Source organism: Pomacea canaliculata, linkage group LG5, assembly GCF_003073045.1.
Source record: "Pomacea canaliculata isolate SZHN2017 linkage group LG5, ASM307304v1, whole genome shotgun sequence".
NCBI classification, from domain to species: Eukaryota; Metazoa; Mollusca; class Gastropoda; order Architaenioglossa; family Ampullariidae; genus Pomacea; species Pomacea canaliculata.
In genome coordinates this window covers 34105607-34114586 of record NC_037594.1, presented here as the reverse complement: position 1 = coordinate 34114586, position 8980 = coordinate 34105607, and the positions used below count along the sequence as shown (strand labels likewise).

The following is an 8980-nucleotide window of genomic DNA, read 5'->3' as shown; positions in this document are numbered from 1 at the left end:
TTTGTAAATACTGTAAACACAAGCTATATCACAAACCTTTTCCTAATTACAATGATGATGAACAATTTATCTAATTTGAGCTAAAAAGAGAAGTGAAAGAAATGATTCCAGTGGTATATAGTGACCTTAGGGACGTGGAATTGGGTGTCAAAGGTCACTGCATCCGTCTCCGTGTCCTAGCCTGATAACCCACTTACCCCACAGACTTACATATAAGAGCATAGAAGTGTGTGACCCACCCAAAGTTTCTGATCACTGACCCGAGCAACTTTAAAGCCGAGAGCGCGGCTAGTCGACTCCATTGTGAGATTCAATCTTCGCTAATTAACCCTCGGCACGCAAGCCTCACTTTTTTTTCGTGAAAGAGGATTGAGGTGACACAGTCGACGAAGATGACTATGACCTGGATTTGCCGTGACCCCATTCACTGCTGACGACAATGACCTCCGCCCCGAGACTCTCCCCCCAAAAGCAAAGAGACACCTCAGCATTTATTTATCCACGTTTCCTCCTTCGCGGGTGTTTCCATCGGAAAAAAAATTTCGCTGACTGCGAGATTGGAACAAGGTGCTAATGATGTTCGATAATTTGCTGCATTGACAGGCTAATTAACTAAAAACCACGGAATGCGTTGGCTGTGCCGAGGACGTGGCCCTCCGTCACATGAGGTAACGATGAGCTCACCTCACAAAATGTCAGACTTACCCGTGACTTTTCAGCAAGTGATTCGAATTTTCCACTAATATCGCATCCCGTCATGTAGGTCAGATGCGAGTGGCCTTAAAGGTCACCCATAAATAAGCATGAAATTATTTTTGAAAAAATTGCTAGCAAGAACTGTTAATAGTATGCTTGGTAGAAGAAATATGTGTTGAAATGGGTAGATGGCTTACATTCTGACATGCAAGACATGCGAGGGATATGACTATGTGTTATCATTGGGTTTCCTAATTAGCCACCCAACATTTGTGACATGGGAAAATAACCTGAATAGAACTGCGATGTTCAAAGTGGTGTCTAGTGAAGGGAGACACCCGAGGTAAGTGTGGAACATCTCACTTCTCAACGTCCGTAAGATCGTGGACCTTCCCTTGTCTTCTTTTGTAAGCGGGACAAGAATTATTAGACCCGTTACAAAGTGATGAATTTTCAAAATTCACTTTTCAGGCGTCACTCCATCCCCCCAATCGTTAGGTGAGTGATGGATGCAAAGGTCCCTGTGACATGGCGTGCGAACTTTGACCTGTACAGGTCGACAAGTCCTCTCGATCACTGCCTGGTGACATCAATCAACGTCTTGTTACTGTCATCATCCGCTCCCTCCCACCCTTACCCCTACAACACAGCTGCTGCTTCATCTCTTGTCTATCGACTCTACACCACGACAAGCTGTGTAGGTAGACAGACTCGTGTCTGACTTGTTTTCATCTCTGGGAGCATTGTGAGTGGAGGAGGGGCGTAACAATGAAAATGTCATCAGCATCAGATGATACACTGCAGTCAACGACAGCTCATCGCCAGATGCTTCTGGGAAGCTCATCGACGTGGACTGGATTGAGGACAAGTCGACAATGTACAACCTCCCCACAACTTCCCCCAAACCTCCCACATCCATTATGGGGATACCAACCTACAAACACCACTCACCATCCACAAGGTATGATGACATCAGGTTGAATGTCCGCAGGTAAGTTAATTAGTTGACACTCACCTCTTGTGTTGTCGCCCTGACAACGGAAACTTACTCGTGTTCATTCCATACGCTTGTGTTTTGCTTTGTCGTTAGTATCTTTCTGGGAATATCAGTTGGTTTTCTTGCTGCTTTTTTCAAAAAGATCTTTCTGTGTATGGTTTGTCTACAAAATAAATGGAGAAGGCGGTTATTCACTCAAATGTTGGAAAATATTATCTTGCAGTGAGCTCAAACCATGAGTTTCAAATCTTGTGTAGTCGTGTGTCCCTTTAAACAAGACACTAAAAGAAGCAAAGGGTCAGTTACTAGATGACAGATTTTGCATAAAGTGGAAAACAATGATTGCCCACCAGAGGCTGGCTGAGGTAGAGGGCTTGCAAGTGAGTAATAAAGTGTGTCGGAGGGAGGGACAGACGTGGGGCGCCATCCTTGAGATGCATAATCCGGACACTCATAACTCAAGTGGAGCTCGCACATTGTGTGGTTCCTCGAGAGTAGAGGGACACCAGCCCGACTTCCAGCTGATTCCTCCGCCTTTAACACCATCATCAAACCCTCCGCCCACCCACACCCCGCCACCACCACCACGGAGCAGACTAACTCACAGAGCGCTTCACAACGAGACATGTTAGCACACAGGGTAGTGTTAGCGCACAGGATAGTGTTAGCAGACAGGATAGTGTTAGCGCCGTGATCGTCAGGAAACATCATGATTTAAATGGATTCTAAAGGCAAGATAAAACTGCTTAGAATGGCGTAAAGAGTAGGATACATTTGAATCTCGTCTATTTATATGTGTGTTCATGTGGAAAACGTTGAAGGTTTTTAGTAGAATGTTGTGTTTAATAAGAGAAATTACACGGGACTCTTGTTTTGCTTCCACGAAGTCTCGTTCTCCGTCACGTGACCCTATGACGTGTGGTTTCCATAGTGACAACCATGCCTCGAGAATGTGCTGCACTCGATTGCCACGAAAAGATGGAAAAGATTCAAAATTGTCTTTTCATCAGTTTCCGACAGACAGAGCCTTACAAGCCTTACACACAGAGTGCGTCATTCAATAAAATGACGTCAAATCTTCGCAATGACCTCAGACACTTCCTGTGTGTGTGACGTCATAAGGAGACTGACGTCATAAGAAGACTGACGTCACAATAAGACTCGTCTGCTTAACCATCTCTGTAAGCTATCGTGGTTACTCAGCGGAAGGACACAAAGGTCGATTTCACTGGATTTTTTCAAATTTTATAAACATCGGCAACCGAAATAGTGCTAATAAGTGGTAATTAAGTGAGAAACGAATCCTTTATTTCTCCTGTGTTGCTCTCGTGCTCTGTAATTGTAACTAAATATAGTTTTGACACGTTTGACCGTCGTCACAGCCTTATCACAAGCCTTGAGTATCCCTTTAAAGGACTATGGTTTAAACTAAAGAACAAAATCTTGATTCCATGAATGTCCAAACATCACATGTGAGGACGACGGATTCCATATGATAATAACGAAGGTGTTAGTGCAGTAGAGACACTAAAGATCACTTGTTAGCACTGAAATGTAAGAAAATATCACAAGTTAGTACAGTAGTTCCCCAATGCTGAGCAGATATTACTGCACTTAGCTTAACTTGAACACAACAAATTACCTCCGAAGACCAGGTGTTAGTGCACTGGGCGTGATAGCCAAACACGTGTTAGCACACAGGTGTTAGTGCCAGGAGGAGGGACACTACCTGTTCATAAAGCGACACAGGACAACACAGGAACATCGTTATGAGCGACTCACAAAGGAACAGCGAGTGAGTGCGCATGACAGAGGAACACTCGGCATTAATCTCGTGCTTTGCACCTGGAGTGGAAGTAGAGCAACACCTGTGTCTGCACGTGACCGGATCAACAATCAACATGCTTCGGAAAAGGTTTTGAATGTCAAAGCCTGTTAGAGTGGATTGGGTTGGAAAACTTTGAGTTGGGTCCTGTTGAGTGTGTGTTTTTTGTGTTTGTTTGTTTTGTTGTTTTTTTTTCTTGTTTGTTTGGTTGGTTGGTGTTGTTTTTTTTTTGTTGTGTTTGGTTTTTTTTATTTTTTGTTTGTTTGTTGTTGTTGGTTTTTTTTCTTTTTTTGCTTGGCTTTGAGCTCAATGATAAAACGGTTTGTTTTGTAAGGTTTGCCTTTTTTCTTTCCATTATTAATTGTTCTTTTGTTCCTCTTCCTTTCTATCTCTTATGTTGATGTCTGAGAACTCGTCGAGAGAATCTTGGCGTCTTGCACATCTGCACCAGAGCTGTGCACACCATGTAAGCAGCTTTGTCACGTGATACGCTCCAGGCAACGGTGGACACGGATGACGCATCGGTGAAGGTGGCGCGTGGCTCACTGGAGCCGTTGCCATACATCAGTGACGCTGTACATCCGGTGGTGGAGGTCGGGAGGGTAGCGGGGGGACTGGGGTAGTTAATGCATCACGAGAACAATCGCACTCCTACACAAACAAGGGCCTGCAGTAGTCGAGGTTTGGCGGAGATACATGGCGAACAAACAGCCTTTGAACAACACACCGCCCACGGTTTAAGATGTTTCACTGGAGACTAACTTGTTCATGACTTGCTGTCTGTTGCTAACAGCATCCAGAAATGTTCACAGCTGACATCAACAAAGGCTGTGGAAAGAAAATGCTAGCCACGGTTCAGCGCTCACAAAGACTTAATCAGGATCAGTTACTGTAGGACTAGCACTCAACAGTGAATCAGGGTTAGGAACCGAAAGTAGGTTTGATATGTTTCTCAGACACACGATGCAATTGTTTTGTGGCCTTTAGAGGACTTGTTGATGGTCTAGCATTGAAATTCCACACCACTGGGAAGATTCGTCCGCGTCTGTGACTCCCTCCATCGCTGGTCGTCAGACGATCAGTGTGTCTTTTCTGACCCTCCTCTTTCCCACCTCTATCACCCACCCTAACCCCACACATACACCTCCCAGTTACTAATTATAAGGATGATTGTGCTGTATGCAGACATGTCCGTGGGGATTCTCCCCAGATAGTCTTGTTGGAAGATCCGGCCACGCTAACCTGTTCCACATCCGGGACCCTGACCTGACTTCTCATTATGTTATAATGTGTAATATATGACAACACAACAAATGAATAAGATTGTGTCTGTGTGTAGTATTTCTCGAGCTCAGTTGTACAACACATTTTGAATTTTACACAGTTAGGTTTTAAGTTAAAATAGTTGTACTGCAAGGCTTGTGAAAGGTTTAAAATCAGTTTTATAAAAATACTTTTAAATCTGCAGGTGTGTACAAAGAGACAGGTGTGTACAGAGCTTCCGGTTTAGTCACATTTCAGATTAACTACTAAAACGAGGCAGGTGTGTACAAAACTTCCGGTTTAGTCACATTGATTGATTGCCGAGACCAACAGCGGATCACATCGCAAGAGGCTGAGCCTTGGTCTCGGCAGACAGACAGCAGTCCACCTACACACGTCCATGGTAAAACTCGTTACATTCCGTTACATTATCACTCGTTCAGCTCAGAGTTAATAAAAGTTGTCAGAGCTTGGTTAGATGAGTTCTCGATGTTCATGAGTGAATGCCAACTGTTGTACAGGTTTTTCTGAGTACCATTGGCTCCCTCTGGCAAGCTTTGTGTCACGTGTCTCAGAAACACTCGGTCATGAGGCATCGGACCCTTCTGTATGTCCTCCAGCGTTTGTCATCGTGCCGGCAGCCTGGACGGTCTTATCTTTCCATTAGGTTTTGTTCGTTCCTCTGTTCAGCCGAGGCAGCGATTGAGCGGCTGTCGTCGTTAATCGTCATTTACTCGTTATTACAAACGTTCGACGACAGGCTGCAGGCTGGTCTCTCATTACACAACAATTCCATTCTCATGGATAGAGCGTTGGGGAGGGTGACACGACACAGCCGGGGGCTGCCATCTCTTCAAGCCAGGTATCCCTCCTCTACCTCCCCAATCCCCACCTCTCTCCCTCTCTCTTCTACTTCCTCTTCCTCCTTCCGTGTTCCCCAGTTTTTGATAGTAGGAAGAAATTAAAAAAAACCACTGTATTCAAGACAGTAAGCAGTCTGTCTGTACATCTGTAGCTTGTGGTACAGGCTTTATTCTGTTGAAGTGTTTTTATTCGCCCCCTGAACGAGGCCAACGGTCTTTTCAATAAAATTTCAAATTCAGATTCACTGTCTCTTTCTCTCTCTTTCTCTCTCTCTCTCTCTTGCTTTTTCGGGACCATTGACATTTTCAATAAAATTTCAAATTCGGATTCACTGTCTCTCTCTCTCTCTTGCTTTTTTCAGGACCATTGACATTTACTTTTTGAAGCCTTTTTGTTCATCAGATGGGGTGGTCTGATAGCTTCTCACCCCTGCGGTGCAGATCGTTCAAGTCCGGGAAATGTCTGTCTGTGGTCGTGACACCTGTTCACACGGATAGCTGTCGGGGAATTATTTCTGGCTACCCGTGCTATCTACCCTTACATGACACATCATCATTACACTCCTCCCTAGAGAGTTCAATCATCTCGAGGTAAAAGCATGTTCCATCCAAATACACCAACCAATCAACCAATTAGTCTTTACTTCATTTCCCTGTTATCTTTCTCTCACAATGCCACCCACCCTCTGCTGTTCTCTCTCTCTCTGACTGACTGACACACACACCATCAAAGCACCAATCCTTCCTATTCAATCCACTCCACTAGTGGCATTCTCCATGATATTAGCCACCTCTCCACAGCCCTGCGCCAGGCTCAGCAGGCAATTAATGCTAATTTCCATGATTATCCTATCTCTTTTTTTCAAGAGAATAAGTTTGGAAGCCGGCGGACTGTGTTCCGAGAGCAATCATGTTAATTGGAGATTATGAGCGAAGCCTATAAGAGGTTGGCGGACATTAGCAGCCAGCAACCTATACTCCCCTGCCGGCCCTTACTTGGGGCACTCGTCTGCCCTTCGTTATTTGACAGGTCCCTGACTGCTGCCTTCACCATCTGCACACAGCTTCCTCTTTCTTTCTCTTTCTCTCTATCTCTTTCTTTTCGTATCCTTTTCAGCTTTGCTGCACAACGAATCACACTTTCCAAAAGGCGAACAGCTCCACTTATTAAATTACATATTATATATCTAGACTATTTTGTAAGACGAAAGGCTGTTGGCTCATTAAGTATCTTGTTTAGATAACCTGTCTAGACAATAGTCAGTCAGACAGTTCTTTGACTATTTCATGACAAATTTCTGTCTCCATGGCAAGTCCAGTCCACTACTTATTACCTAGAAATCATTTTACCCGAATGATATGCTTTGCCGGGAGGAGGAGGAGGAAGTTGGGAGAGTGATCAGGTGATGATGACGCGTGAAGCCGCCCGCCATTGAAGCTTGTACATCCGGGCTACAAAAGGTAACGGTTAACTCGCCCTCCAGCCTACATTACCGGGCACATTACACTAGGAGTGAGGGCGGAGGGGGCTGGAGGGGGCTGTTGGGGGAGGGGGGCTAACATGGCGGCGAGAAGATCGAGATCCTGACACAAACACTCAGCACCGCTACTTCATTGCAAAACACTTTGATATCTCATCATGGCAGCCATGGTATTCTTTCTTTATTTGGCTATAAGCCTAGAGGGGCATTTGTAGCCATGATGCACACAATGATACACACAGACCTGAAATATGTCACATAGTAACAATCATGTATATATACATATAGATATTCATCATATTTTGAAACTGAAATCGTAACAATCTGTCAAATGAACACCACGTTTATTGCATATTAAAAACACAAATGAATATCCAATTACTGTAAGAGTGACACTATAATTTGAATAAGTTTGCTCAAATTAATAAGTTTACTGCTTGCTGTCATAGTCATTAGCTAATAGAATGTAAGTATATTAGAGTTGGGCACAAGAAAGAATCTCTTTACGTGAAACAGTTAAGGATGAGCACATATATACATACAACGAAAACATCCCCTACGGCCCTAACTCGTTTAAATTAGTAATGAATTGACTAATTGAAGTATTCTTAGATTTCTAGGTATTTCCCTATATCTTAATTATTGAATAGGAAGTTTATTGAAGCATAAGCTAAATTTTTAGTAAGTGAACTTATAAGGGAGAGGCTAAATGTATCAGATACTTCCCTAAGCCAAAATCTTCTTTAAAATTATTGTAAGTAAGGAAGATATTAATTGTATACATAACTAGTTTCCATTCTTGAATAAGCGGATTTTGAAACATTGCATTCCTATCTGTTTTCACTGACAGGAAGAAAAGCTACAACCACGATTCCAGATGAAGGAAAGACCCAAAGTATCTAGCAATGAGTTAGCAAATAAAATCTTGCCAATTCGGAACATGGAGACAGATAATTTTTTGCTCCAAAGTTATGGTTCATATAATATATTGTAGTCTATACCAGAAGCACGGTAATCTACATTTTGCAAAGATTGACACAGGACAAACGCCTAGTTCCCCTGTCACCCTCTGTTGGTGTGATAGTTTCTACATTCAGCATCATTTTCGTCAATCTTATTTGCATCCTGTCACAAAGAATCAAGATATTCACACCCAGGTTTTGCTTCCTTACAACAAAGTAGGTAGGAGCATACAAGTTTTGTATTTGCCAAGTTGTTGCTAAACTGGATGCTTTTATTTATCTGAAGATAACTTTTCTGTCGCTTGGGGGAAATGTTGGGAGGGTGCACGTGACTCTCGCTCCTATGGATGCTGTCAGCGACTTTAGCAGACTGGCTAACACCCACAACCATCTCCTTGACAACCTGGACAGGCTGGCAGTGGCAGATTCTCAGCCAAACAATACAGTGTGGGTGTTTTCTTCTCACCTCCACTATCACTCAGATAAGCTAATGACAGATGCCCTAAAGCAGTGGTTCTCAAAGTGTGGTCCGCGGACCACTGGTGGTCCGTGGGCATACGTCAGGTGGTCCGCAGCTGACAATCGTCATATGTCAGCAAAGTGATGTTTAAAGTGATGCATTCCTCACATTAACATTTTAATTACAAATAACGAGGTATGTAGTTTTATGTCAACTTATTACTATACTACTGTCACATTTAGTTTTGAATTGTAATGAAACAAATTCGGCAATTTAAATTTGAAATTCATAGTACAGAGTAATTTTAGGCCTTGGTGGTCCGCCATATTTTTTACTCAAGTAAAGTGGTCCGCGGTCCGAAATACTTTGAGAACCACTGCCCTAAAGGACCACAATGCAATGGTGTGTCTGTTTGTACGCTCGCTTGCTTTCT

General features: G+C 43.4%; 1 long non-coding RNA gene across 1 annotated transcript; it reads left to right on the top strand.

Annotated features, from left to right (window-relative positions):
- The first annotated feature begins 5962 nt into the window (after positions 1–5962).
- Positions 5963–8589, top strand: LOC112565402. The gene is made up of 3 exons (XR_003099398.1): positions 5963–6235; positions 6964–7105; positions 7976–8589. It is a non-coding gene; the product is annotated as an uncharacterized LOC112565402 (long non-coding RNA).
- The last annotated feature ends 391 nt before the right edge of the window (positions 8590–8980 follow it).